The 27,255-nt window shown below is 33.5% G+C and overlaps 1 protein-coding gene and 1 pseudogene across 1 annotated transcript in view; one reads left to right on the top strand and one right to left on the bottom strand.

Moving 5' to 3' along the window:
- The window catches only part of CNTNAP2 (contactin associated protein 2), a 1,613,390-nt gene that overhangs the window by 579,148 nt on the left and 1,006,987 nt on the right, over nucleotides 1-27,255 (top strand). The gene's annotated exons all lie outside the window — the stretch shown is intronic.
- LOC120601590 (uncharacterized) lies at nucleotides 12,024-12,142 on the bottom strand (annotated as a pseudogene).

The following is a 27,255-nucleotide window of genomic DNA, read 5'->3' as shown; positions in this document are numbered from 1 at the left end:
AAGAGGAAACGTTTGTATGTGGCTGCTCAGTGAGCAAATAGAAAGGAAGAGAGAACCAACGATAAATTCAAGGGAAAGAACTAAATTCAGGTGTCAGGGTGAATTTAGGAAAACACACAAGAGAAAATTAAATCAAAACATGTTGTCAGAAATATTAGGAAAACCAGCATACAGTAGAGGAGGGTCAGTTACTGCAAGAACATGAGAGCTTTGGAGGTGGGTTCATGACCGAAATTTAAAATGAGATTTTTAATAGAATAATACATAGAGAAGTCATTCAACAAGTATATGTTGAGAGCTCATTTATTTAACAAATATTTATCGAGTTCATTCTTATTGTACAAAAGATACAATGAGCAATGGGAAATAAAAGGGATATAGTCTCTACTCCCATACAGATAACAGCTAATTAGAATATAAATGTCTGATTATAAAACACTTTATAAAAATAGTTGGGAATGGAATGTGCGTGTGCATGCATGTGTGTGCGTGTATACTTACAAAAATAATTTGAGGTCGGAATGATGCATGCATATATTGTACACATATATGTACATGTATGTGTGTGTAATAATGTGTGTGTGTGTGTGTGTGAGAGAGAGAAGGAGGGAGAGGGAGAGGGAGAGGGAAAGTCAGAGACAGAGAAAGAAATAGAAATAACTTGGGAGAGAGAGAGCGAGTGAGAAGAATACGGGGATCATCAAGAAGCTTGCTGCAAACTAGGGAGCTTGTTTTACTTCTTTCTTTTCTTTTCTTTTCTTTTATATAGGTTAGGAAAAAAGTTGAACATGTTTGTAGACTCAGCAGAGCAGCCCGTGGAAAGAATGTGAGGATGACAGCATTTGTGGGCTGGAGACAAGAGTATCTCCATTTATAGAGTTCCTACCATGTGCCAGGCACTGTTCCGTATACTATTCGGTTTTCGAAAAGTTCTAGAACAGCCTGTATAGTTCCATAAGCACATAAACGAGATAGGAGCATATTTATCCGAAAGATATTTGTCTTGTAATTATTCCTCTGAAGATTGAAGAGACGGAAGATACCCTATTAAAAATACATATAAACCTATATAAATCAGCTATATTAGTTTTAAATATATTTTCTAAATAAATAAAATATTTAAGTCCATTGAGAGTATTCCTTTAAACAAATGAAAACTATCTCTTGAAACAGAAAATATAATTCATTATTACCACTGTGGCACTATGATCAAATCTGCTGAAATATTTATACCAGGGCCTTAAGGATAGAATTAGCCCTAGAACAATAAAACCCTCTGAAAGTCAAGAAACTAATAACCGTGATGCATCCTGACGTGCTTTTATGCCTCTCTTCACTGACCGCCAGCTCTCACACTTACCACTGATTGTAAATTGTGGGCTGAAACTTGTTTTTGGTTGTTGTCTCCTTATTTTTGTATTATGTGGCTATCATCTTAATTTATTTTCACATTTCTCCTTAATCATTCATTTGCTTAAATATATTTTAAAATTCAAAAGTTTTGTTATTATCTTATAATGAGCTGCTTTCTTAAGTGCTCAATAATGTTATAAAATTGCTTTAGTTGATAAAATTGATAGCCTTTAGGAAAGAATACTAGATTATAATTGCAATTGTTAGTAGAATTCAAACTAAGACTAAATTCTTGACACCTGGAGATTGTGAGTCGAAGCATGAGATGACTATGAAAAATCGCATCCCAATTTAAAACAAAACATAATCAGGAGAATATGAACATTCAGTGAAATTGTTTTAAAACTCAAACTGCAGCTCAAACATTCTATGGCCCAGGTATTACTTTTTTAATAAGGTTATAGGGCTTGTGTTGCATTGCTTCCTGTCCACATGAAATGGCTAAAGAACAGAATTATATATAATCAAATGAAAAGCAAATGCTTTATATAATTTACTGGATTTTAGAACTTTGGTGCCTCCTAAATATTCCAAAGATAAATGTATTTAGCAATCCGAATACAGGTGCACACTGATAATGTTCGAGACTGATATGGCGATATATGTGGCGAATCAATTAACCTCTGGGCATTTGATTTTGAATAAAGGGATTATTATTTGTTGGCAGTTGTGTGACCATTCTAATTAAAAGGACTTTTCAACCCTTTTAATTATTCATCCTATGAAGCATCCTCTTTTGGATAAACACTAACATTCCTATTTTATCGGTTTGTATATTGGGAAAAATAAAGGTAAAACTATTGATCTGGTGCAAAGTCCATAGAAATGATACGACTTCAGAAGGTAGAACTTGTCCCCCACCAATGCTTTTTGTTGGATTACTCATTCATAATAGAGCAATTTATTCTAATTTACTATTTAAGAATCAAATTTATATATTGAGAATATTTAATGTATTGAATAAATTCTTTATTGAAACCTTAATGTTCCATTACATTCCAAATATCACATTAAGATTTTGTAACATTCAGGAAGCTAAAATATCTGGGCCTTTCCTAATGACAGCGAAAGTGGAAAGATTGTGTATTTTGGCAACTTTTGCATCATAGCAAATTATTCTTTGAAGAAACAGCAGTGAATGACTTCTTATCATGTTTCCTTGTAATAATTTTACCACAGATGCCTCCAGGATATCTGGAAATCTTATCCGAAAATAATAACATTCAATGCAACACATTTAGTTTGCTCATGAACGAGAACTAATATTTATTCATATTTGTATTTGTACTTTGAGGGAAAGATATGACATTGCTTGGCTATCTATCAAAGATTTTACAGAGAGCCTTCAAAGTTTAAAGAGACACTTTTAATCAATGTTATTTTCATTTTTTATCGCGAGGTTTTCTTAAACTCGGCTAAGAATTCAAAATTCTATGACGCATACACGTGCACTCATAATCTTGTACTTGTGTGCAGCCATGCATACAAACATGGCCCTGTCCACATGCTGCATGGTGTGATGCAGCAGAGACTCTAAGGTATAATGTGGTCATTCTGGCACCTCCAGTTGTTAAACTATCTCAAACAGACTCAGAAATAAAAGTTTTATACTCTCTCTCGTGCTTGAGTGAACTTGAATGCATGCAGATTTTCCCTTAATTGCTATTGTATTGAATGCATATGGTCTTATGCAGTGACCTTAAATATGGAAATAATTACTGAACCTTTTAATTTGGGTCCTATTTAATGTATGTTTTATAAAAAATAATTATTTGACAACTTGAAAAATCCTTTAAATCAGTAGTTATGCGGAAGTATAAAGTGAACAGTGAACAGAAAAGCAATGACTAAAAAATCTGCATATTCAAATCTTTAAACATTTCTTTCAATAGTAGGCATTTATGACTGTACTGAAAGGTAATTATTTTTTTGCTCAAAAGTATAAATAGCATAAGAAAATAAAGCAAATGGAGTTGTTTCATCGAAGTATTAGATAAGTGTTTGTTTATAATCCTTATTTGCCACTGCATAAGCATACTACCAAAAACTTTATTCAGTATGGATGGATAATTATCAACAGCTGATAATTAGCCAAGATAAGAGGTATGTCTTTCATATGACTCTATGCTTTAATTAAAATATTAGTCAAATGTCCACAAGGTATTTCCACAGTCAACTTATAAAATGAGAATAGCTTCAATTCAAAAATACTAATTAAATACAGAATGTGATTCAATAAAAGTCACCGATGGTTCATTAAGGGAAGAATTATCAGACTTGAATGAAAATGTATAATACATGTAATCCTAATGAGAGGACATGCTATTTGCTTTCCTCCCCTGTTCCTAGACATTTACCAACCAAGTATTTAACCTTGAGAAGAATCAAAGAAGCTTTCCTGAGCACATACCATTTCCCAAATCCTGAGCTAGGCCATTTAGGGTTTCTGAAGACAGTTTGAAGATAAAATGCTTGCTGGCATTTTCTTGCAGACTAATTAAGGAGAAAGGTGTTAGTTAACTATGAGAGAATGGGAGCACAATTCCAAGAAACAAGACCCACCTTAAACGAAATGTCTAAAGGCTTAACTCTGTTTATCAAGGGCTTTTCAATGTTTTTTTTTCTTCCTTTGTTTGACCTCTTTGCTATTCATTTAAGATTGTTATTGAAGTTACAGTGTTTTATTATTCCACTTTTTCTAGAATTTAAATACTCGTAACATTTTCGGTGTTTACTATTAGACATTTTAAAGTGTATACCTTTCCTAATATAGAATGTCATTCTACATCTTTATACTCCTTTTTAAGAATATAAGACCTCAGACTATTTACCAAAGTCAATCAAAAATTATAAGAAAATTACAATTCAATATTTATAATGAATATAGATACAAAAATTAATCAGAAAATTAAATCCAACAATACTTATATAGAGATAATACATTCTGACTAAGTGAGGTTTATCCTAGGAAAACAGGGTTGGTTTAATATTCAAAAATCAATCAATGCAAATCATCACATATGATTATTTTGATATCCATAGAAAAAATCATTTAGATTGACTAAATCCAACCTCCATTAGTGATAAAACGCTCTCAACAAAAATGGATTGAAAGGAAACTATATCACATTGATCATGAGAATCTATGAAAACCTCTGGCTGATGCAATACTTAATGGTAAAAGACAAAATGTTTTCCCTTAGATTTATAAAACAAGGAAAGGAGATCCTAACCAGTGCAATATGACAATGATAAATGGACATATAAAGTTTGAGAAAGAAGAAGTAAATCTGTTTATATTTATAGATAATATGCTTGTCCATTTAAAGACCCCTAATCACATTTTAAAAGATCCATTATAAGTAATGAATAAATTTAGCAAGGCAACAGGATACAAGGTTAATACAAAAAAATTTCGTGTGCTAGCATCAAATATTTGGAATATGTAACTTATAAAGTAATATTTAAAATAACATCAGAGACTTAACATGCCAACAGTTAACTGTAATTAAAATTATGCTTACTTTCTATACATAAAATTATAAAATAATTTTATAAGAAGTCAAAATTAATTAGAGAACTATACCATGGTCATTAATTAGAAAACACATTATTATTAACTTGGCCATTCTCCACAAATTGATCTATAGATGCAACATATTCCCTATCATATTTCTAGAAGGCTGTTTTAAAAATTTACAAGATGACTGGATATTTACTTGTAACTGCAAAAAGCTTAGAACATGTAAAACTGTTTCGAAAAACTTGAAGGATTTCTAAGAATTTCTGTAATGAAATATTAATATAGCCACTATAGTATAGCTATAAACATAAACATCTAATTGAAGAGTACAAGACTGAGAGTCCGAAAATGGACTCACACATATATGGATAATTGACTTTCAACAAAGCTGCCAACATAATTCAGTGGGAAGAGGATAGTCTTTTCAAAAAATGGTACTGGGACAATGATATCCATACGGGGAAAATGAACATTGAAAATGATCCTTTCCTTACACTCTACATAAAAACTAATTAAAAATAGATTATATACCTAAAAGTAGGAGCTAGTATTTTTAAACTTCTAAAAGTATACTTATGAGAAAATATCTGCCATCTTGAAAAGTCAGCAATTTATTAGAACACAAAATGTAGCAATAAAAGAAAAAATTGATAAAAAGATAATACATAAAAATTAAAAATTTTGTTCACAGGACACCGTTAAGAAAATGAAAATACAAACCACAGCCTGGGAAAATGTATCCATACTACCTAACTCTACAAAAGCCTTGTTTCTACAATGCACAGTGACCCCTTTTCCTAACAAAAAAATCTTTGCACAATTAATACCATCTTGGTGTCTGCTTATTTACATATATAACATGTTATTCTTCTATTTCTTCTCATATATTTATTCTGAGAAACTCCACCAATTTCTGTTATCATTCTGAGGTACTGTCCTAACATAATAACAAAATGTTTTACCTACTGAATTTAATGCTACTGTCATATAGTTTTAGTGTTTTCCCTTGATAGTTTGTAATTTACTTAGTGTCCTTTTTTAATGATAAAAATTGGTATGGATTCAGGCTATAAGTATAAATGCAAGCAAAGCCCAAGATAAAAGTAAAATCTTCAAGGAAATGAATATTCCAAACTTTAAATGTTAGGTGATTCTACATGTGCCTTTGTAATTAAATAATATTTTCCATTGTTTTTAAAGTAATTTTTAAAATTTGTTTCATGTTTCAGTGCATAATACAGTTCAGAAAATTTAATATTTGGGGAATTATATAAGGGAATATTCTTAGTTCAATTTCTGCATATAGCAAAGCATATACTAATTTATTGATTGACACTAGCTATATAGTACCAAATAAGAAAACAATCCAGAGATTTTTCAAAGTTAAAATAAAATAGAATGTTATATTATTTATTTGTGAGGGAAAGTTAGGCCCATGACTTTACATATACTTACATATTATTTCCATAATAATCACTTTAACCTTTGATATCCCTATTCTTATTATAATATTTGTAATAAAGTATGTTTTCAATAAGATGGTTGATATGATCATGCTTTTGCTATAATTAATATAATTTATGATTTAATTAAAATTATCCTAAGCCACTGACAGTTATCTGTTTGCATGGAGAAACTATAAAAAATTTAGGAGTTTTTTTTTTTATATGTTTTATTGGCATAAATAAGAACAAATAACAGAACTGTTTCTATTTGGCTTTGCAATTTGATACATCACATATTGCTGCTCCCCAAAGAATTTAGTTCCTAATGATGTTTTGTTCTAGATAATATTAAAGTTCATTGACATTTCCATAACACACAACAGGATATCCGTGTGAAAATTGCCTGGAAGCAATGTTGGCTGACCGGAGGATGCTAGCTTATATTAAAAAGTAACTTAAGGAACTATCAATAGGAAAAAAGAGAGTTGATTATATTAGTACTTATCTTTATTCCCCTTTTGGACAGGTTAAATTATTGTATTAATTTTTTATAAATTGACTTAATCATTGGAAGATACATTATTTAGCTGTATGAAAACAGATATTACAAGAAGAAAGGGTAACTGTATATTTACCCTTCCAAAAAAGCAAAATTTTAAAAATATGTGTTTTAAATAGAATTTCTTTTCTAGCTGGGAAGCCAAGTTTGAAACTTTGAAAATCTGTGACAGAATTCAGGCTTTCTCTTTACGCTAATGTAAATCAACCCTGCACTTCATGCTTACTATTTTGTTTTCTTGTTAAAAAGGTTCTAGAAGGCAGTGGGTTCCATGCAACTTAATTATAACTGTCATTTGAAAGACCTACACAGACACTGTCAGTTATTGGGTTTCTTATCAAGCCAGTAATGTGGTACGGCTGTTGTACTAATAATGAAGTTTTAATTAGCTCTCAAAAATACTGAGAGCTTATTTAAGGCCTCCAAATTGAATAGTGCATGCTTAGCTGGAAGGCATGAATGCATCGCAAACATATCCAAATAACTGTCAAATATATTGTATGCACATTAGGAGATAATGGCTAGAAGGCTTAACATCTATCTTAGAAGAATTGTGTGTATAAAATGTTAGGGAAGTTCTTTCCTATACTTAAATGATGGTCTTAGGAATACTATCTTTATTATTTTAGCAAATATGGTAGGCAATGGTTCGATGCAACTGTTTATCTAGGTAGCATTGTTGGGGGAAAACACATTTTAACCAAAGTTTGAGTTATCTTGATTTCAAATGGGAACATTCTTTATTCATAGATATTCCAACATAATACTTGGTTTTACTTCTGAATACTTATTGCTTGTTCCCAATATTCTGACCCATGAGAAATTGTGTTAGACTCCTCGGTTCTAACCTTGGGTGGCCCACAGGTACGGACATTTAAGTAACTGTTGATTTAAACTCTCACCACTGGAGAATTCTCGATGTCTTTTCGATGCAGAAGGTGGATTTAGACAATGACCGTTTTTGCATGACTGTCTATTCATGCTCTACATGATGTGTGGTTTAAACTAATATTACTGAAATAACCCTTTCCATTCCCACTCAATCCTCCCTGCACACACACAATAAGAATTTTAAGCAGGGGACAGATTTTGTTGCAGAGAAAGGAGAAAGTGAAATGAATTGCTGCTAGAAATATATGTGTTATTTGTACCGGCAATCTTTATTTCTTCTCAAATCATCTCTTTCCACCAACCTCTTCTAGCTCTTATCTTAGTTATTTCAAAGGATGCACTGTGTTTCACTGCTGTCATTACGGATGTTTGTTGAATGAGTACATTAATTAGTTACCCGCTGTGTGTCAGCTACTCTGAGAGGCTTAGAGTAAACATGCACACAGTTCAGAGGCTGCACAGTAACATTCCGTGAGTTGGAAGTAGGGCTCCAGAGGGTTTGAATTTTGAATGAGAGCAGGTCCAGGGAGTGGGAAGAGTGTGTGTGTGTGTGTGCTGTGTGTATGTGTGTGTGTAGAATTGTAAACTCAGAGAACAGCACACACATCTTGCATGGGGAACTACAAGGTGTCGCCTGTTTTCCTATCACAATGTATATGAGTGTGAGGGCAAAGGCACAGGATGCCATGATTACAGTTGGAGGGGGCAGTGACCATTAATCTCAGAGGGCTAGGTCATGTTCTGTTCATACAGGTTTTTATTTTTTTCAAATTTTGGGACACTAGTCACTTCTCTTCAAGCTCAGATTATTAGAAGGCCACACAAGTATGGGGGGGAGGGCGTCAGATCTTGTTTTTAAACATTGCTTTAAAAATATTGCTTACAAATATGTTAACTTTTTCTAGGAACTACTTCTGATTTTATACACCTTGTAGATTAGGGTTTGGGGGGAACATCAAATTAAGTCAAGAATTTTTAAAAAAAGAAAGAGAGAATAACACATATTTCAGGAGAACTAAACCAGCAAGAAGGAGATTTATTTGGTGAAGGGTCAGTTCGGCCTGCCTTTTCCCCTCTGTGAGCACTATCGCTGGTTTTGTTAATAAGATTATGCCAGCCCCGAGGATATGTTAGGGGTGGATGATCTAAGTAGGAGTTAGGAGTCGGTGATCTTTTTAAAAACATTCATCAGGCTCTGCCATTCCTCTTTTTAAAGCTCTTTTTAGGAGTTTAACTTTACCTTCTGAATAAAATTCAAACTCTTCGTTGTCACAAGGCCCTTTGTACATTGGCTGGTGCCATCCCTCTGACTTCATTTCCTCTGCTCTCCCCACTCCTCACTGGCCTCTCAGCACATCTGCCTTCTCCCTGTTACTCAGAGAAGCGCTTTTTCCGCCTCATGACCTTTGCACTGTTGCTTTGCCCACTGCTCTTCACAAGCCCTGCTTCATTCCATCAAGGCTCTGTTCAAATATCACCACCTCAGAGCAGCTTCGGCTGGTCACTTCATCGTATCCCTGGTCTCTCTCTCTAATGCCTAATTTTGTTTTACTTTGCTCAATAACGTTCATCTCGTGTGAACTTCCTTTGTTCATTTGTCTTTTCCAGCACAAATGAGCTCCGCAAGGGAATGGACTTTGGCTTGCTTACAAACATATTTCCAAACCAAGAACCATGATAGGCTGTACTAACTGTTCAGTATTTGTTGAAAGGAATACAGTAGCAAGCAAATGTATTAATAGATTTGACCAGCCAGTGACTGTGCCATTACTGCATTATCCTGTGGCAGGCACCACTGCATACTTGAGTCGATCTAATTCCAAACTCTTCTCAAAACTTAATCCTAGTCACTCCTACCAATAGACTGGTGTTGGCATAGAAGATGAGATCTACTTTCATCCTTTTCTAGAGTACTTAAAACTATTCTTGATTTTTAAAAATTAGAATTGAGTGCATTCATTTATGTAAAATATTGCCAACTGTAATATGTCAGTGAATATTTTTCGAGTTATTTTAATAGTAAACTGTAAAGAGAAAATGTTAAATCATTTTTATTTTTTTATGAATTATCTTGTGCTTTCTACCAAAATTGTAATAGTGAAGATAACAATATTTATTGAGCATTGACTATGTTACAGACATTCCTATAAGTGTTTTATAGGAATTAACTCATCGAATTTTCATGCATTCTGTGTAGTCTGTAGCACTTCCATTTCCAGATATGAGAACCGAGGTGCAGAGAATTTAAATAACCCACCTGAGTTGAAACATCTGTAAATAATGGAGATGCGATCTGAACACAGGCGCCACATACTGAGTTCTTTATCACTGTGTTATGCTTTTCCTCATTATTATTCCAACCAGGAGGCTTAAGGAACATGTTTTCTAATATCTTCTTGACAATTAGGTGTACAAGTGAAAACATCTTTGTTGTCCTTGGTTTTCCTATTTATATAATAGTAGAAGGAGAAAAAGATTTTTGTCTTTTTTTTTTTTTTTTTATTGAAATCTCAATGTCCACAGAGGGTTTAGGATTTGGTTTATTTTATTTTAATCTGATGCCTGAAAAGATTCAGGGGATGAACTACTATCCTCATATTCATAAAGCCTTAATAACTTCAGAAATGTCTTCAGAGATATGTTTGCAGAATTCTGGCTTTGTGTTTGCATAATAAACCAGCAGCATTTGAATGATATTCCTAAATCTGTTGAAGCTATGAAGTGAACAAATTTAATTTTCAAGAGATGTTTATAAGAACTTATTTTTATTACTAGCCAAGTAATTATTAGAAGTGACTAGATTCCAAGGAGGTCTTTTAAAAAATCTTTCCAGAATTTTGAGCCAAATCTGTTTTTTTTTTTTTTTTTAACTGCCACCCAGTGGACCTATATTATATGAAACAATTCTAATTCTATTCATGTGACACTAGACCTGAAATACCTGGACCTATAGAATATATATTTGCTATAGGGAAACCCAGTAAAACAGTATTGGTTTTGACAAAAACCAGCATATGTACATTTACTTCTCCACACCTTATTTATAAAAGCAAAGTGTAAAATTAGATCTAATTTTCCTTAGAGATCCATAATTTTGATATTTATTTAAGTATGGCAGTTTTTCCCTTTTAAATACAATGTTTTATTGAAGTCCACCATAAAATCTAGCTTTTTTTTATAAACTCGTCTTAACTTCCTGACTGATTTTCACTGAGTTCTTTAACTATTGATGCATCTTCCATTTATTTATTTACTTATTTATTTTGGATGAGATGGGGCTAAAGACCCTGGATTGGGATGGAAGATCGAATGTTTCCATTGCTTATGTTTAGCTTGTTGGTTTATAGTCTTGAGTTACAAACTTTGATTTCCCCAGTATGATAGTGGCAAGGTCATGATCTCAGACACATTCCTGTTCATCTAATTTTCCATCACTTATGTAGCTATAAAGAAAAATCTCTCAATAATGAAAAGTAAGGAATAGAAGTCTTTGTGCCTGTTAAATGAGTACAGAGATAAAGATAAATCAAGATAATATCAAAATAAAAAGAATAGGCATAAAGAAAAAAAATGATTCTAAATTAGGGGAAAAAATAAAAGAAACTAAAAATGCTAAGGCAGAGCTAAAGCCCACATTGGAGAAAGGAAATTCATATTGGATAGAAATACTATAGAAATTAAATGAATAATGTGAAGGTCTACTTTGTGAGTTCAAAAGTAATATAAAAGATAATGAAAAAGATTTAAAATTATTAAAAAAAATAGATACAAAGGGCAACAAATGGCTATCCAAACATTAGATCTAATTTTCCTTAGAGATCCATAATTTTCTAATTAGATCTAATTTTCCTTAGAGATCCATAATTTTGATATTTATTTAAGTATGGCAGTTTTTTGATATTTATTTAAGTATGGCAGTATTTTTTTCTACATATCACTGTAGAAAAAAATAAAGCAGAAATAGTAATCAAAGATATACTGGAAATATGAATCAATGACATATTCAGGTCTACTATATGGGTATCACTGTGATGGACTATGAGGACACAGATGATAAGACATGATTTCTTCTTTTAAAAGGCTTATTTTTAAAATTATTATTATTTTTTTTAGGCAAGGCAACCCTTGGTTGACTTTACAGATTGCAAGGACCTTGTCAGTTTACAATCCCTTATTTTTTATTTATTTTTTACTCCTACAGCACCTGGTCTTCCTAGGTGGTCTCCCATCCAAGTACCACACAGGCCCAACCCTGCTTAGCTTCCAAAATCAGACAGGATTTGGCTTATTCAGGGTGGCATGGCTGTACACGTTAAAGGTTTAAAATCTAGAAAAACATTCTTGGGGATAAGACAGATTTCAGAGTACTCTTATTGAAAGCTTTCTGCATTTCAAGAAAAAAAAGTGAAAACTAATCCCATACCATCCCCGTGAATTTAAAAATATAATTACATAAAAACATTTAAGATGGATGGAAGATATAATACAAAATCTCTATAATTTTCCAAAAATTTGTTAAAATAATTATTAAAAAATGTCCACATTACTTAATGACAGATTATAATGAAGAAAGAGCTGTAGAATTTTGAGGGGAAACATTAACTTTTCAATAATTCCTGAGCTAGCCAATTTGTAGTTCCAACAGTGAAAACAACAGAAAAATATTCCGTAATTTTCAAAACCCAAGAAAAAACACAAGCCCTGAAACATTTACTCAAGCTGACAGTAATATGCATAAAAATTCACAAATATGAATGAGCAAATACTGCTTAAAATGACTTGAACCGAACATTGAATTTAGATGTAGGTTAAATCTAGACAATTTTGAAACTTTGCAAATTGTGTTTATATTAAATACAAAATGAAAGCTTTCTGGAATAGAAAACTACAAATTGAAAGATAATAACATAGAAATGGAATTTTTATATCTGTAATCCCAGATCACCTTATCCAACACTCAAAATTAGGTGTTTGCTGTACAAAATTGTGAAGAAAGGAAACAGAAACCTCATCGCAGTGCCTAGGGTCGGGGTTTAGGGGAGAGTTGATTTTATCATTCACAATATGTAGAGAAATATGGGTCCATACATTGTATTTTAAAATAAGTAAAACTGAATGTCCTTAAAGCTTTCACTTTATACTAGTGATTAAAAGCAACCAAATAGTATCTATATTTCACAAAATAAGAAACACAATGAGTAATACAGGAGCAGAGACCCATTAACACAGCATGGATTATAAATAATATATATGCAAATAACTGAAAACTTAAATGAAAAAGATTGTCAGAATGTGTTTAAAATTAAATAATATATGCATAAATATATGCACACACATATATAGTGAAAAATCTACAAAAATGACAAAGCTACATATTCTGGGAAAATATTACCAAAAAAAAACATTATATTTTGATGTTTAATCAGACAAAACTGTAAGAAGAGAGAAAGAATCATCAAATGTAAGCTCCAAGATGCCAGGAGGTTTTGTCTATATTATTCATTATTGAATTTATGTGACCTAGAATAGTGTCTGGCACATAGCAGGCACTCAAAAATATTTCTTGAATAAATGAAGAATATTTTAGAAACAAAAACCATAAAAGCGATAAACAGTAGAAAAAATTCATCTTATATTGCAAAATCAGTGTTTTAGGTAATATGTGAGTCACAAAGTTTATCTACTAATTGGCATAAAATATGTATATTAAAAAGGTAAAATACATGGGCATTTTATAAAAATTGTGAATAGATTCTTTTAATAGAACAATACACATATATAACAAACCAAGGATATAAGAAAAGTAATATTATTTAAAATATTATTTTGTCTTCATAGGACATAACAACTAGAAAATAGGTCTTCATTTTAAGCATACATTGATCATTTATTAAGTCACAAAGAAAAAATGATAGATTACAAATCAGGTATTACATAGGTTATAGATTTGTACCTCAAGAATAAAGGTATAGGAAAATAGGAGTAAATTTTGAAAATGTATAGATCACCAGCCCCCTCAGAAATCTTTGTTATTTAAAAATGTGTCTCAATTCCACCATTGGGGGAATAAAAACTCAAAATTTGAAGAGTCATTTTAAAGAGTATGAAACTTGGAGGTCTGTGTCTCAAGGCTGTATGGATTATGCCTAAAGCTTTACATGGGGTAAATTCTTAACTTCAACAGCTTTTGTTTAAAAATAAATAAATAAATTGAGCACTCACTCAAGAAATTAAAGCATAGGAAAGTAAGAGCCAAGAAATTATAAGGGAAAATGAAGAAACATTAATAGCCATTAAAAGACACCTATCACTTACTGTCTTTGTGGGCTGAATACCACAGCATAAGAGATGGGGCTGTGGCTCCAAAGAGGAAAATGGCATTTAATGGAAAAGTACTACCAGGATCTACAGAAATATAAATTTAAAAAATGTAAGAATTAATTCTTGAAAAATTGATTTATTTACTATAATTATCTGGATTTAAAGAAGACACTGCCAATTGATAGTGATAAATCTGCGTTTAAAAGGTTTAACATTCAGTTTTTCAAGAACAAGAACAGGTAGTCAATCTATCTGGGGCAACAAGTAATGAAGGTTAGGGCGTCAAACTGATTAAAGTTATGAAAAGGGATCCTATATGGTGTTGGAAGGAATAAGACAAGTTTGTAAAAAGAATTTTATAGATGCAACTAAAAGGTAGTCAAGAGATAAATAGTAGATACCCTGATTTAACTTAATCTTTACATTTAATTCTTATACCATTTAATCCTTATATCAATTCAGCTGTAAAATTTTTATTTAAAAAATTCTATCATAAGCAATTCATTCATTTGTTAAATAATCATTTTATTAACATTTACTAAATTCCAGAAGTTTCTCAAGACACTGAAAGTACATCTATTAGAGGAAACAGTTGACCTGAATTCAACATTTCCAGATAGCAGATTTGCAAATTATATATCGATCTTGCTGATAATGACTCTGTGTGAATTGGAAAGATTACTAGATTATTTCAGGGATGACTAAGTTAGCAGAAATGAGTAGATAAGACTTGAAAGCAAATAAAATAGTCACTAGTAGGGTACTTTTTATTTTGCTTTCACTCACTCAAAAACTATTTTTTTGAATACCTGTTATAGGACAGGCACTGAGCAAAGGACATAGTACAATGACAGGCACTGAGCAGTCACCAAGGCAGACAAAGATTTTCCTTGGAGCTTATATTTAACCAGGTAATATGAATAATAACCTGAACAGCAATGATGATAAATATATATACACACACACACACAGATTTCCAGATTAGAATATGGAGAAAATAAGCATAGTGTTATAAATCAACAACAAGACCCAGTTAGATGGGAGGAAATGTTCCTTGAGAAGGTGACATTTCATTTATGTCACAGAGGGTGAAGGGGAGCCACCCTGGCCAAGAGCCAAAGGAAGCAAATTTCAGGCAGGAGAATAGGAGAATCCATTTCCAGAGGTGAGAAAGGCTTTTGGTGATTCAGGCCTCGAAGAGATGAACGTGGCCAGAATATTGGGAGGAGAGGGGAGAAAATGGCTGCAGAGGGGTTTGGAGAGGTAGGAAGCGGCAAGATCTAAAAGGCTTTATTAAGCCATAAAGAGGAGTTTGCATTAATTCAAAGGTAATCGGGAAATCATTGGAAAACTGTAAACAGGAGTGACATCTGATTTATATTTTAAAGAGCACTCTGGTTTCTTTTGCTAAGAATGAATCAGAAAGAGACAGGAGTAGAAGCAGGGAAACCAACTAAAAATTCATTCATTCAGGTCATGAATATTTATCGAATACCTATCACGTCTGTGACATAATTTAAATTTTGAATGACACTATGATATGTGCAATGGATTTATAAAGGTCAACCGGAACAATGACAGCGGAAGATAATTTAGAGATAATTCATTCTGTCCTTACGTACATTGTCAAATCCAGGGCAGGGGTTGGAGGGAAGGTGTTTCTTTCATGCATAGTATTTATTTGCAACCGAAATGGAAGGTAGAGGGAGCCTGACAGGGAGCAATGGAAGAGGGAAAAATATTACGTATTGTCTGTATGATGTTATCAAAATGCCTTATCTTCCGGGACATTCGTAAGCCTCACAGTGCTGTCCTGGGCATTTGGTGAGACATTTCAATTCAGTCAGGATTACTGAGCACCAACTGTGGACAGACACTATTCCAAGTGTGGAGAGCACAGCGTTCCTTGAGGTAGGCTCAGTCCTGTACAGGTGGTGAATATAGATATTGCACTGTAAGGGTGGGGGAGCGGGGGCCCACTGGGGCAGAAGTGGAGTGCCACGTAAGACTTCCAGGAGAAAGAGATGTGAGTGCAGATGAATGGTAAGTGGGAATGGAGCCAGCAGGAAGGGAGAGAGGGAGCAGAGAGCAAAGTACCTTGTGTACGATAAAGTGCTGCTCAAAATAGAAAGTGTAGTAATTATGATCATTCTAAAAACTTGTAAGGCAGACTAAAATTTATTTTCCTCATTTCCTTTCCATTTTTATAGCTCTCAATATCAAATATGCCCTTACAAGGAGAGCTTCTACAAGTTTAATCACTGCATTTGATAAGCTTAGAAGAGCACTTATGATCAGTGATCTAGTGAGGTATTTTTATGTCTATCATCTTACAGACCTCAGAATGATGTTCTACATGGAAAAAAAAATGAAAATTGTCAAATTAGTTATGTTAATGATACTATATTTTGTATAATTAGGTGCTGAATGGTTTTGTGATTATTGGGGGAAATAAGATTTTTAGAGGAAGCAGAAATAATATAAATAAAATGAAATAATATTTTCATTCCTAAAAACAGATGTTACCCTGACATCTTTGCCCGCTTGTATTGTTAATCCTTGCCACGAAAAGTCTTCAGCTTCTATTTTATGTCATTCTTTCGCATAAGAAAAATATTTCAAAGTAATTCTTAAATTGATGACAAGAAGCAAGGAGGCAGTAGTCTAACATAAGTAATTCCATGGAGAAAGTCACACATGGGTAGATTAAATGTGTGGCATTGCCTGAGGTTCAAAAGTATCAAGAATTTAGCAAAACAAGCCCTTATGTATCTGTTGTAAAAATGCACACATTGCCACTATTTGGATCTAGCTGCTTCCTCTGCCTCTCCCCTAAACAAAGCGTGAGCAATAAATGATGTATAGACAATTTAAATGGATAACTTTAATCATTTAAGATTTTAATCTTACATGGAAGGTTACAGCAATTATTCTTATTGCCTCCAGAACTTCCTTTCACAAGGAAAGCGAAAGAAGTACATAGGGATAGAAAAGAGCCAAAGACATAAGTGATTCTATTTGTCATTTTTTTAATTACCATACTCTCGTAGACTGTGTTTTATTAGTGTTTTGACAACTGACCTTTCACTGAAGAGACATTTTTTCAGCATTAATTGCAAACCAAGCATTTCTATAATACTTGTGCTTGTTTTGCTCAGGATAGAAATTGTCGTACTTGGTTATGCTCTTTTACTCTGAGTGTATGTGTGTGTGTATGTGCTTTTCCTTTATGTTTCCTTGATTTCGAGAATACATGCATTCGGGTAGAGTTATTCCAGAACAAGTTTTTGTAAACTCAATTTTCCTCTTGTCGCCTTCGTATAAATTTGACGGATTATGTCTTAATGTACTCCTCAACCTGAAAATCTAAGTAGATTTAAAAAGGAAGAACTTAAAGCCAAAAGCCCAAGAAGGGTTTGCTTGTCTCATAGTCTTTTGGCTTCACTTGCCTAACTTTTCAAAATTCCTCTGACTCTAAGGTTCTCCCTTCTTCTGTCCACTTTCCATTTAAGAAAAAAAAAAAAGAAAGAAATATTTTTTATATCTAAATATCACCCAACTTCACTTTCAGAGCTGCCAAAATGTGCTCTATCTCTTCTAAAGTTAGAAGAAAAATTGTTGTTGTTTCAGATTTAAACGAACAAAACGATTGCAATCCCGTAATTTTTTTGCTAGATCTCTATCACGGGTGTGTGCTCCTCTGTGCAGTGAGAATGTTAGCCCTTGCCTCACGAATGCATGGCAAGAATACGGGAGAATATAGGGAAGGTCTGACCCATAAATATTTGTTTTCTAGTTTTTAATCCAATGTTCTAGCAGTTTCTAATTTCTCACTTTTAAAGTGAATGGGTGCTCTCATCATTTTCTTCTATATGAAAGTTACTTGTAAACAACTGTTTCCATCTGAATAGTCTTCTCATGTTAAATGAAGTGTACTTTCTCACTTTCAATTTGTACTTGAATCCCAACCATGGCGTCTTAATTATATGTTATAATTTTATATTTAAACCCCTTTATTTAAATCAGAATACTTCGCTCCTCATCACATATTCTTGGTGTACAGACAACAGAGACCATGGAAAGTTTTTCTGAAGTCCTTTCCTGTTACATTATCATGTAAATGGCTGGGCCTGCCTATCTTGATTATACTTTCTTCATCACTCCCCATATCCTTCTTGGTATCTGGTTATATAATTCTATCTGGGACTTTTTCCCTCTCTCTGATTCTAATTTAGATCCGAGTATTATTGATGGAATTGGCCAGCCTCCAGGCAGACATTTCCTTTCTGCATCTCATTAAGCGCTCTCAGGTGCCCTAGCCCAGCGCCTATCACTATGGCTTTATTCATGGGGTAAAACGCCAAATCACATTAAGTGCTGCCAGCCAGCAATTTAGCCAGCTATTCACACCCCACAGCATATTTTATCTTCCAAAATTCCAACTTTCATTGGAAGCAAAGATGACCGAACATGCCACCTGTGTCCCAAGGATTTTCCTTTCCAAAAAAGGACGGAGGAAAAGATGGGGTCCCGATTGTGTCTCCTACCAGTACACATTCAGAGGACGTCTTCGGCTCTCTCTCTAAAGTACTTCATTTCGCATGTTATTTGGTTTCAGCCTCTTAAAAATAGTGTGTTAAGTCTAGAATCATCGTCCTAGCTCGTCAAATGAAAAAACAGGTGGGATGGTGAAATGATTTTCCCAAAGCTCCACAGAGAGTTTAAGGCAGCAAAGATGCAGAATCCAGGGCAGACACTCCAGAAATGTCTTTTCGACATAGAAATAACTCTGTTTTTCCCTGTCAATTACCACTTATGTTATCTATTTCACCCACAGATGCCGCTGTTTTGAAATGTTTTTATATCAAACCTCATTTATTAAGTTATGATTTTCCACCTTTGCTAATCAAGCAGAAGTTCTGATAAACACGAGTTAACCGAAGTTATTTTAAAAAACTTAAATCCAGCCAAATGAAATGAATCTTAATATTTACATTAGTTCTTATATAAGTAAATGTAAACTTTTCTTAAGGTTTTTGGACATTTCAGAAATGACGGTGACTTTGTTTCTAACCTGGGAGACCTCACTCACATATCATTGGCTCTAACAACCGTGTGCTTAATTCTGGTCAGACATCGTTAATGATATTAGTCCTAGAATTACACGACGGGTGTTAGCTGAAAATATGTAATATCTTAGGTGAGAAAAAGTCAGAAATTACTAAAAAAGATTTCATGAAAATCCTCTGCATACTTGAAATATCAATTATGTATGTTGTTTTCGCAAGTCAAATGTCCGAATGAATTTTAATAGTTTTGTTATCTTTCTGGTAAATTCTTTCTGTTTTATAGTAAAATGGCACTATGAAGGGTCTTCTAACTTGAGTATAACGGCACCCAAAAATGGGAAAATCCTCAATGGTTAATGACAAATACATAGTGCTAATCAATGAGAATCAGGTTTCCTACTGAAACGGCTGTCTAACAATTCTTGTCAACATAGCACTCCCGGAGGACACACACCTCATCAGTGAAGTTGGCACAAGAACTCATATCTATTTTTTCCCTGTTCATTGCTGACAATGTTTGTGATATAATTTTATATACACTTTATACACATTCTAATCCTCATTGTCATTTCTACCCATTTACTGATGTTTTTGGCAAAAATATGATTCCCAGTTATTTATTGCTGCATAGTGAACCACCCCAAAACTTAGTAGCTTGAAACAATAACATTTATTTACTAGTGAATTTGCATTTTGAGAAGGGCCAGTGGCAATGGCTCATTTCTGCTTCATGTGGCAGCAGGTGGGGTGGCTCAACCTGGAATGAAATTTCCTCACATGACTGGGCCCTCGGTTCCTCACTGGTGCCTCTGTATAGGCCTCCATGGGTCTCTCACAGCCCACACCACGTCACCTCCTTGTCATTCTAAGGTCGAAGCAGTCACAGAGACTACCTGGTTTCAAAATGCAGAGACATAGATTCCACCTCTTAATGGGAAGAGTATCAAAGAATTTGTGGTCATCTTTAATTCACCAGGATATAGTCTCTCAAGTTAAGAGACGAAAGATGAAGTCGAACAAACAAGTTACGGTGGCTGCCTATCCAGTCTTCAAACTTTTAGCCATCAGCCACCAAAATTCTTGCCAGACAGGAAGCCAGGAATTATATTGTAATTCCTTTAGTGATTTAATTTTTGTGTGTAAATTGTACAACTCGAGTGAATAAGGTGACTATTTACAAACTATTTCAAATATACACTTCTGAATATGTTTCAATACTGGAACTTTGAAAGTTTAATCTGGATTTGCAGAAACAAAACTGAAATTTTTATAAATATACTATATATATAAATTCATAGGAAAAGTTTTGATAGATCATAATGTCAGAAATTGGTAGAAAAAAGTACATCTATTGCCATAAAAACGTTTTACACATAGGGTATTTTGTGATCTGATATGTATATGTATATATATTATATATAATATATATGTAACATAAATGCATTTGTTTCATATCTTCTGCATTATATTTTTTGTCCTGGGAGAAAGAGGTGATATTTTGCTTCCTTTGTTTTTTCTACTTAATACTGGTATATAATGAGCTATTTCATATATCGTTTTATAATCACATACAAAACATTCTAATACATTCCCTTTAGCTTATTCAATTTGGGGCTTTGGATTTTATAATTTTGATTAACAGATGTTAATGTTCCCAAGAACATTTATAATGCCGAAGAAAGAGAATCAGAAATGGAATGATGTAATGTGTTTTTTTTGTTTTTTTTTTTTCAGGAGGGAAACAAATAATTTCCTCTCTCCTGGAGCAAAAGTATGCACAGGTTAAGAAAAGGACCTTTCTAAATAGGCAGAGTAGATAACTGCCTACATATCTAGCTTCCTGTCTGGCAAGAAGTGTGGTGAATGATGGCTAAATGTTTGAAGCCTGAATAGGCAGCCACCATTACCAATTACACTGCCTATCTTTTTAGTATGGTCTTCAAGGAATCTAAATATTATTCCTATCCTCTTACACTTCTACCTTCAGGGATTATTTGTGTATTTATGAGTTGAAGATTAACACACTAAACTCTCACTAACTTCCAAATAGCTGACTTTAGAGGAAGAAACTCTGAAGCCAGATGTAAAAAGGTGTCAAAGGCGACTTCCATATTTGGGAAGACAGATACTCACGAGTTATGTGAACACTTAGGAGGATTTAATATTTTGCTGTCCTTTAAACTGTGTTCTTGAAATATGTGTTGATCGTTTAGAGAAGATGGTAGATACTGTCTATAGAAACTGTGTGGAAGGGCCACAGGTAGCTCACCTCCAAAGGTGTTTAAGTCAGCTATTGTCATTCAATTACAACCCATTGCTGACCTCAGACCCCACACCAAGCAACTTATTGAACCATTTCTTCCAAACACTTCTACAATTTACCTGGAAAGGGTATAAAGTAAACAATATTTTTTTTCCTGTCTCCTAAGTTTCCAGTGACATACTAATGCCTGTGGGATATTTTAGTGCTCTGGGTAACTGTTCCTTAACCCAGGTCAGTCGACAAAATAAGGGCCAAATTGCCTTATATAGGAATCAATACCCTTCAAAATCTGTCTCCATTTATATTTCTAAATTAATCTTCTGTTCCTAATCCATCTTGCACCCCATGCTTTAGCAATGTTTAACTCTGTGGATCATTTGTTTTCTGTTGTTCTATGAACTCATTGTTTTCTCATGCTTTGATTTTTTTCACAAACAAGTTTCCAGGCTTGGAATATTGCTACCCCTATTGTTCACCATGAAAAATAATTCACTTTAAAGTGACAACTTTGAACAGTTTAAGTGTATATCCCCTTTACAGTGTTAGTTTTGCTTTTTATGCGGCTTTTTTATTACCTTGTACATACCACTGTAAGAACAGATAGCAAACTGTTCTTTATACTTAATTTACTTATCTCTTTGCAAAAGATTTATTTTTCTGTAGGTTATCTTTATATACCCATCAGGTATCATTTAATTGGTGCTCAAGAAATATAACTGAATTGTGTTTGCTGATGACTGACCTTGACTTGAGAATATTTAATAATTGAGTTGTCAAGAATTCTAAAGAAATCCTCGCAAACACTATAGAAATTGTCAGTTCCAGTGCTGGCCTTGTGAGCAATTACTCCTTGTTGAGGTTACCATATGCTCCTACATATATTTGAAACTACTATAAAATAATTCTTTGGCATTTATATCGTACTTGTAATTCTATCTGTAGGGACCAGCTATTCTTTCTTGTACTGCAATACTTCTTATGATGTAAGAACAAATCGTTCTTAATCTAAAATTTCTTAATGTCTTCAAGAGATTCACAATTTATCCAGCTGTATTAGGCTTTTATTTTTCCTTCTTTCAAGAATTTTTTTTTTCCTTGCAAAGCCTTCTAAAACCACTTTGACTGACTTTTACTAAGATTCACCTATGATCTAAAGGTACAAATAATGAGAAAGTCTGCAAGAGCTGTATGTGTGGAATTCAATAAAACCTCATAGCAAAATTATGTATTTCTATAGTTGTAAAAACACAAGGTTGATACTCTTTGATATGAACGAATTGAGTCATTCGGAAATGTAGAAAAATATTACTAGATGAAAGATAGTTTTTAGTAGATGAAGACAATAGCATTACAGACACATAATTTTTTAGAAAAATAAAAAGCAATGGGATGCCTTCAAATTGTTCATATTTCAAAAGTTAACTTAGTATCTCCTGGATCCAAAGGACATGATTAAAGCTGTTTAGACCCAGTAGAATAAATTCCTATTTCCACATTAGTACTTATAACTAGTCTATATAATCAGACATACTAAAGTATTTGTCTGTGGAGAATTTATCACAAAACGTTGCATTTTCACATCTACTGGAGATCTGTGTATAAATTAAGAATTCAAGTAAGACCTTAGATGATCAGTTTGCTTCCTCCAAGAACTGACTTTTTTCTCTCCAACTTTAAGGTAATTTATTGGGATAAATTGTGATATGAAATGCTACAGATATGGACAATTTTATTTAGGTCTAAGGAACAAAACGAGCTTCAGAGTGGAGGAATAGGGTACAGAATCACACTAGAATCCAGACCAATTAATTTACACCTCCAACATGAATAACTTTATTTGTTAGTCTTTGGTTTTTTTATAATTATAACAAATGGAAGGTGCACTTGCTCTCGACCCCACTCATCCCTCAACTGTATATGTCCTTCCAGGCAATGCGTGCTTCTTGCTCATACAGGAATAACTTCCTGTTTTTCTGTTTTACCTGGATGACATCTACTCATCCCTCACTGTGAAGTCCATTTATCAGATACTTTAGAGTCTCCTCACAGTTAGTTTAAGTACAAAATTTTAGTCTGTTCTCCAGAATATCTTGTGAATATCTATCTCTACATTTTACACTTTGCATTAAGATAACTATGTTTCATGTTTCTCAGCCACTATACTTTAACTCTTGAGGGCTAGACTGTGTCTTCATAGAAAGTAATGAACTAAAGTTTGTCAACTAATTGACAAACTAAGCAATGTGGAGTAGAATAAAAAATAAACCCCAGCAAAGTACAATAAGAAAATATAATCCTTTACTTAAACAATGCTGATAATTGGGTCAATTGGCTTAATTTCTTCTGTTAAAATATCATTTTAAATCAATTAAATTATGAATTCTAGACAAATAGAAAATAAACACTAGTCAAAGTTTTTATTTAACTTATTAATTAATGAGGGGACCTTTTAAGATATTAAAACTAAGTACATTTAAGGAGTTAGGTGTATAGAGAATATTTAATAAATGTCTATTAAGATAATAGTTTGGATGAGATATAAAGTTGCATAATGTCTACTGGAGAAACGAACCATCAACTTTGAGGTTATTGGTTCCACTGGACAGAAATTAGTTTTATACTCAACATAAGCAACTTCAGTTTATGAGAGTGTTGCTATTAGATGAAAATCTTCAAGTTGCTGTCTTATTCTCAACCCACACAGAGGCGTCAAATAACCTAGTAGACAAAAAAAAAGCCCAATATTGCACTGAGCTAATACCCAATAACCTATTTTACCTATTTTCAAGTTTCGGGTGATTTTTCTGGCACTTATTGTTTAAGTTGAAGGTCTCAAAATAAAATGGAATGAGGTGGGCCATTTGTGAATTTGCAGCCCAGCATTGACAAATATGTTGGTATTTTAGAGATCTCTGATATCAAAATTAGAGTATAAAAATTCACAATTTAAAAATTTTGATAGTAAATGCAAAATATTTTAAAACGTTGAGTGAAACAATCCCGTTTATGGTTTGTGAAGATCGAGAACCACCGGCCTGAGATCTGTATGGCAGAATCCGACAGTAACAAAGTTTTCTGGCAGAAACTGGATTTCATACACTGCTTTCTCGCTCAGCACACACACACTGGATTTTTTTCTCGTCCTTTAGGAAACACCTCTGCTCTGTAGACCTTTGAGAGCCAGTTTGCCCCAACAAATTTGTCTCTGTCTTTTTTTAGTGCATATCAGTGATGACAATCTCTCACAGCTCTTTTCTACTAAAGCAGTTATCTCAAAAGTCAATAGCTCCGCCTACTCACCACAGAAGCAAATGACCTGAGTGAAATTCCAAGTTAGGCTCATTATTTCAAGTCTGTAAGAGATATAGTTGTGTAAGTTTAGTGTGTTTTTAAGAATTTTATATGTTTCCCTGGAGATGAGAGAAGAAAACGTTTTGGAGCATGATTCAAAATTTTCCCCATAACTTTAAGAGATATATAGATATAGATATAGATATAGATATAGATAGATATATAGATAAATATAGATATATAGATACACACACACACACACACACATATATATATACATATATGTATATATATATGTAAAATCTAGGAACACAGCTTAGTAAATGTCGATTACAAATGGTTGTGGTTTATAAATTTCATTAGCATTCGAGAAATGAGATAGAGGTGCTCTTAAGTAACAGTTCTTAAAATTTATCATATAATAAGACATATGGAAGCCCTAGTACTCTTTTTAAAAGATCATTAAAAAATTGAGATGCAAAATTAACTACAAATAGTACATAATTTACTGCTGATTCAGAAATGATCTTTTTCTATGCTTCAGTGAAAATATACAATATTTTCTGAAGGCTTGGGAATTTATGGGACAAAAAAAGAAGCTATCCACTGTGACTGAATTTAGCCAGAAAGTATAATTTAAAAAATGCTCTAATTATTTTCTATTTGTTTCTTAGTAAGTACAAAAATACAGAGCAAAAAAAAAAAAAAAAAAAATCACTCAGGAATAGGATCTAAGCATATATGTATTAATTACAATTCTCAAGACAGGGAGTTTTCTGAGTATTTGCTTTTCCTGGTTAATTTAGAGTTTCAATTTAATGCTACTGGAGTAGCTTTATTTTTAAAATAAAGGAGGTTATTTTAAAAATAAACTCCTTATACTGCTTAAGGAAATTCAACCTTTTGTGAGTGTGTATTTTAAATAATCTGATTTTGTGAGTGTGTATTTTAAATAATCTGATTCATCGTATAAACTACCCTATTATAGTTACAAGCTGCATTAAAAAAGTAAATATCAGATATCAGAACCTGTTTATCTTCATCTTTGTGGTAGCTAGTCTCCAAGACGGCCCCACTGAGCCACGCCTCCCAGTCTTCAGGACTTTGTGTGGTCCCTTCCTATATTCAGTCTGTGACTTGCCTTAACCAATAGAATGCAATGTTGGGAGATGTGCCACTGTGCCCTTTCTAGTTCTGAACCTTAAAAGGGACTGGCCCCTTCCGCTCTTGCGTTTTGGAGGCCCCTGAGAATCTGTATGGGAAATCTGACTATTCTACTGGAGAGACCACGTGAAGGAGAGACCAAGAGAAGCACGTCTGCCGAGGCACTCAATGTATGAAGATACTGTCTTGAATGTCCTAGCTCTGCTAAATCATGTCCAAATCCCTGACCCACAGGACCACAAAAAGTAATAAAATGGTTGTAATTTGAAGCCTCTAAATTTTGGATAGTTTATTGTGTAGTAATAACCAAAACGATCTATTTTCCTCAAAACCAAAGTCCCAGATTTACTGACACACCATTAGAAGTCACTTTTTTTCTTCTTCTTCTTCTTTTTTTTTTTTTTTGGCATTATAAAGCTGTTTTGGGGATTGTCTAGAAAAATAATGTACCACAGTTAAATTTTAAAATAGCCCCCTTATTTTACTGTTGCATTTGGCCAGTAACTTTTCATTTGCTATGTCTGCGTTCCTGCTCCCATCACGGACACTCTGCTGAAGCTGTTTTTGTCAAAATCCTGTCCTTTCCTCATTTTACATGAGTAAATTCTTTGACCTTTGTGTGGCACTGGACCCTTTTCCTTTATTCCCAGATCCTTAGATATTTTCTCTCTTAATTTCTTCCAACCTCTGTCTATGTCCAGCTTTTCTCAGGCTCCTTTGAGGACTTGCCCTTTCTAGCGAATGTTGGTATTTCCCAAATGTCCATTCGCTGCCTTCTCTTTCCATCCACACTCTTCTTGAATAATTTTATTTAGGCCCATAGCCTCAACCACATGTTGTTCACTTTCCAAATTTCATCTCTATTCCAACCCTTTCTACTCACCTGCAGAACCAAATACTCAATTGCCTACAGACCAAGTTTCTTGGACTCTACTCCTGGGTCCTGAAACTAGCCTCCTCAAACAGAATGAATTGTCACCTCTCACCATGCCACAGGCCAGACCCTCAAATCTTTCCCCGTTTTGTACTGAAAACTTATAAGTAGAGCATCCAGTCGCATAAGCCGAACACCCAGATCCATCTTTGACACCTCTCCCTTTCACTCTCCCTTCATATAACCTTTACCCTGTGACTCTTGTTTTAAATTTGCATCTGAGGTTTAACCTTAGCAATTGGGTTCATTTCTGCCTAACAACTCCCAATAAAACAGGGTGGGTTAGGCAGAGAATGTGCAATAGTTAATAGTTGAGTTATGTTCTTTATGCGTAACAGTCTGGAATCTTCAACCGGCTCCAGATAGATAAGCTGAGGGAAGA

This window comes from Pteropus medius, unplaced genomic scaffold (assembly GCF_902729225.1).
Source record: "Pteropus medius unplaced genomic scaffold, Ma_sr-lr_union100, whole genome shotgun sequence".
Taxonomy (NCBI): domain Eukaryota; kingdom Metazoa; phylum Chordata; class Mammalia; order Chiroptera; family Pteropodidae; genus Pteropus; species Pteropus medius.
The sequence above is the reverse complement of the archived record's forward strand: the minus strand, read 5'-3'. Positions and strand labels throughout refer to the sequence as shown.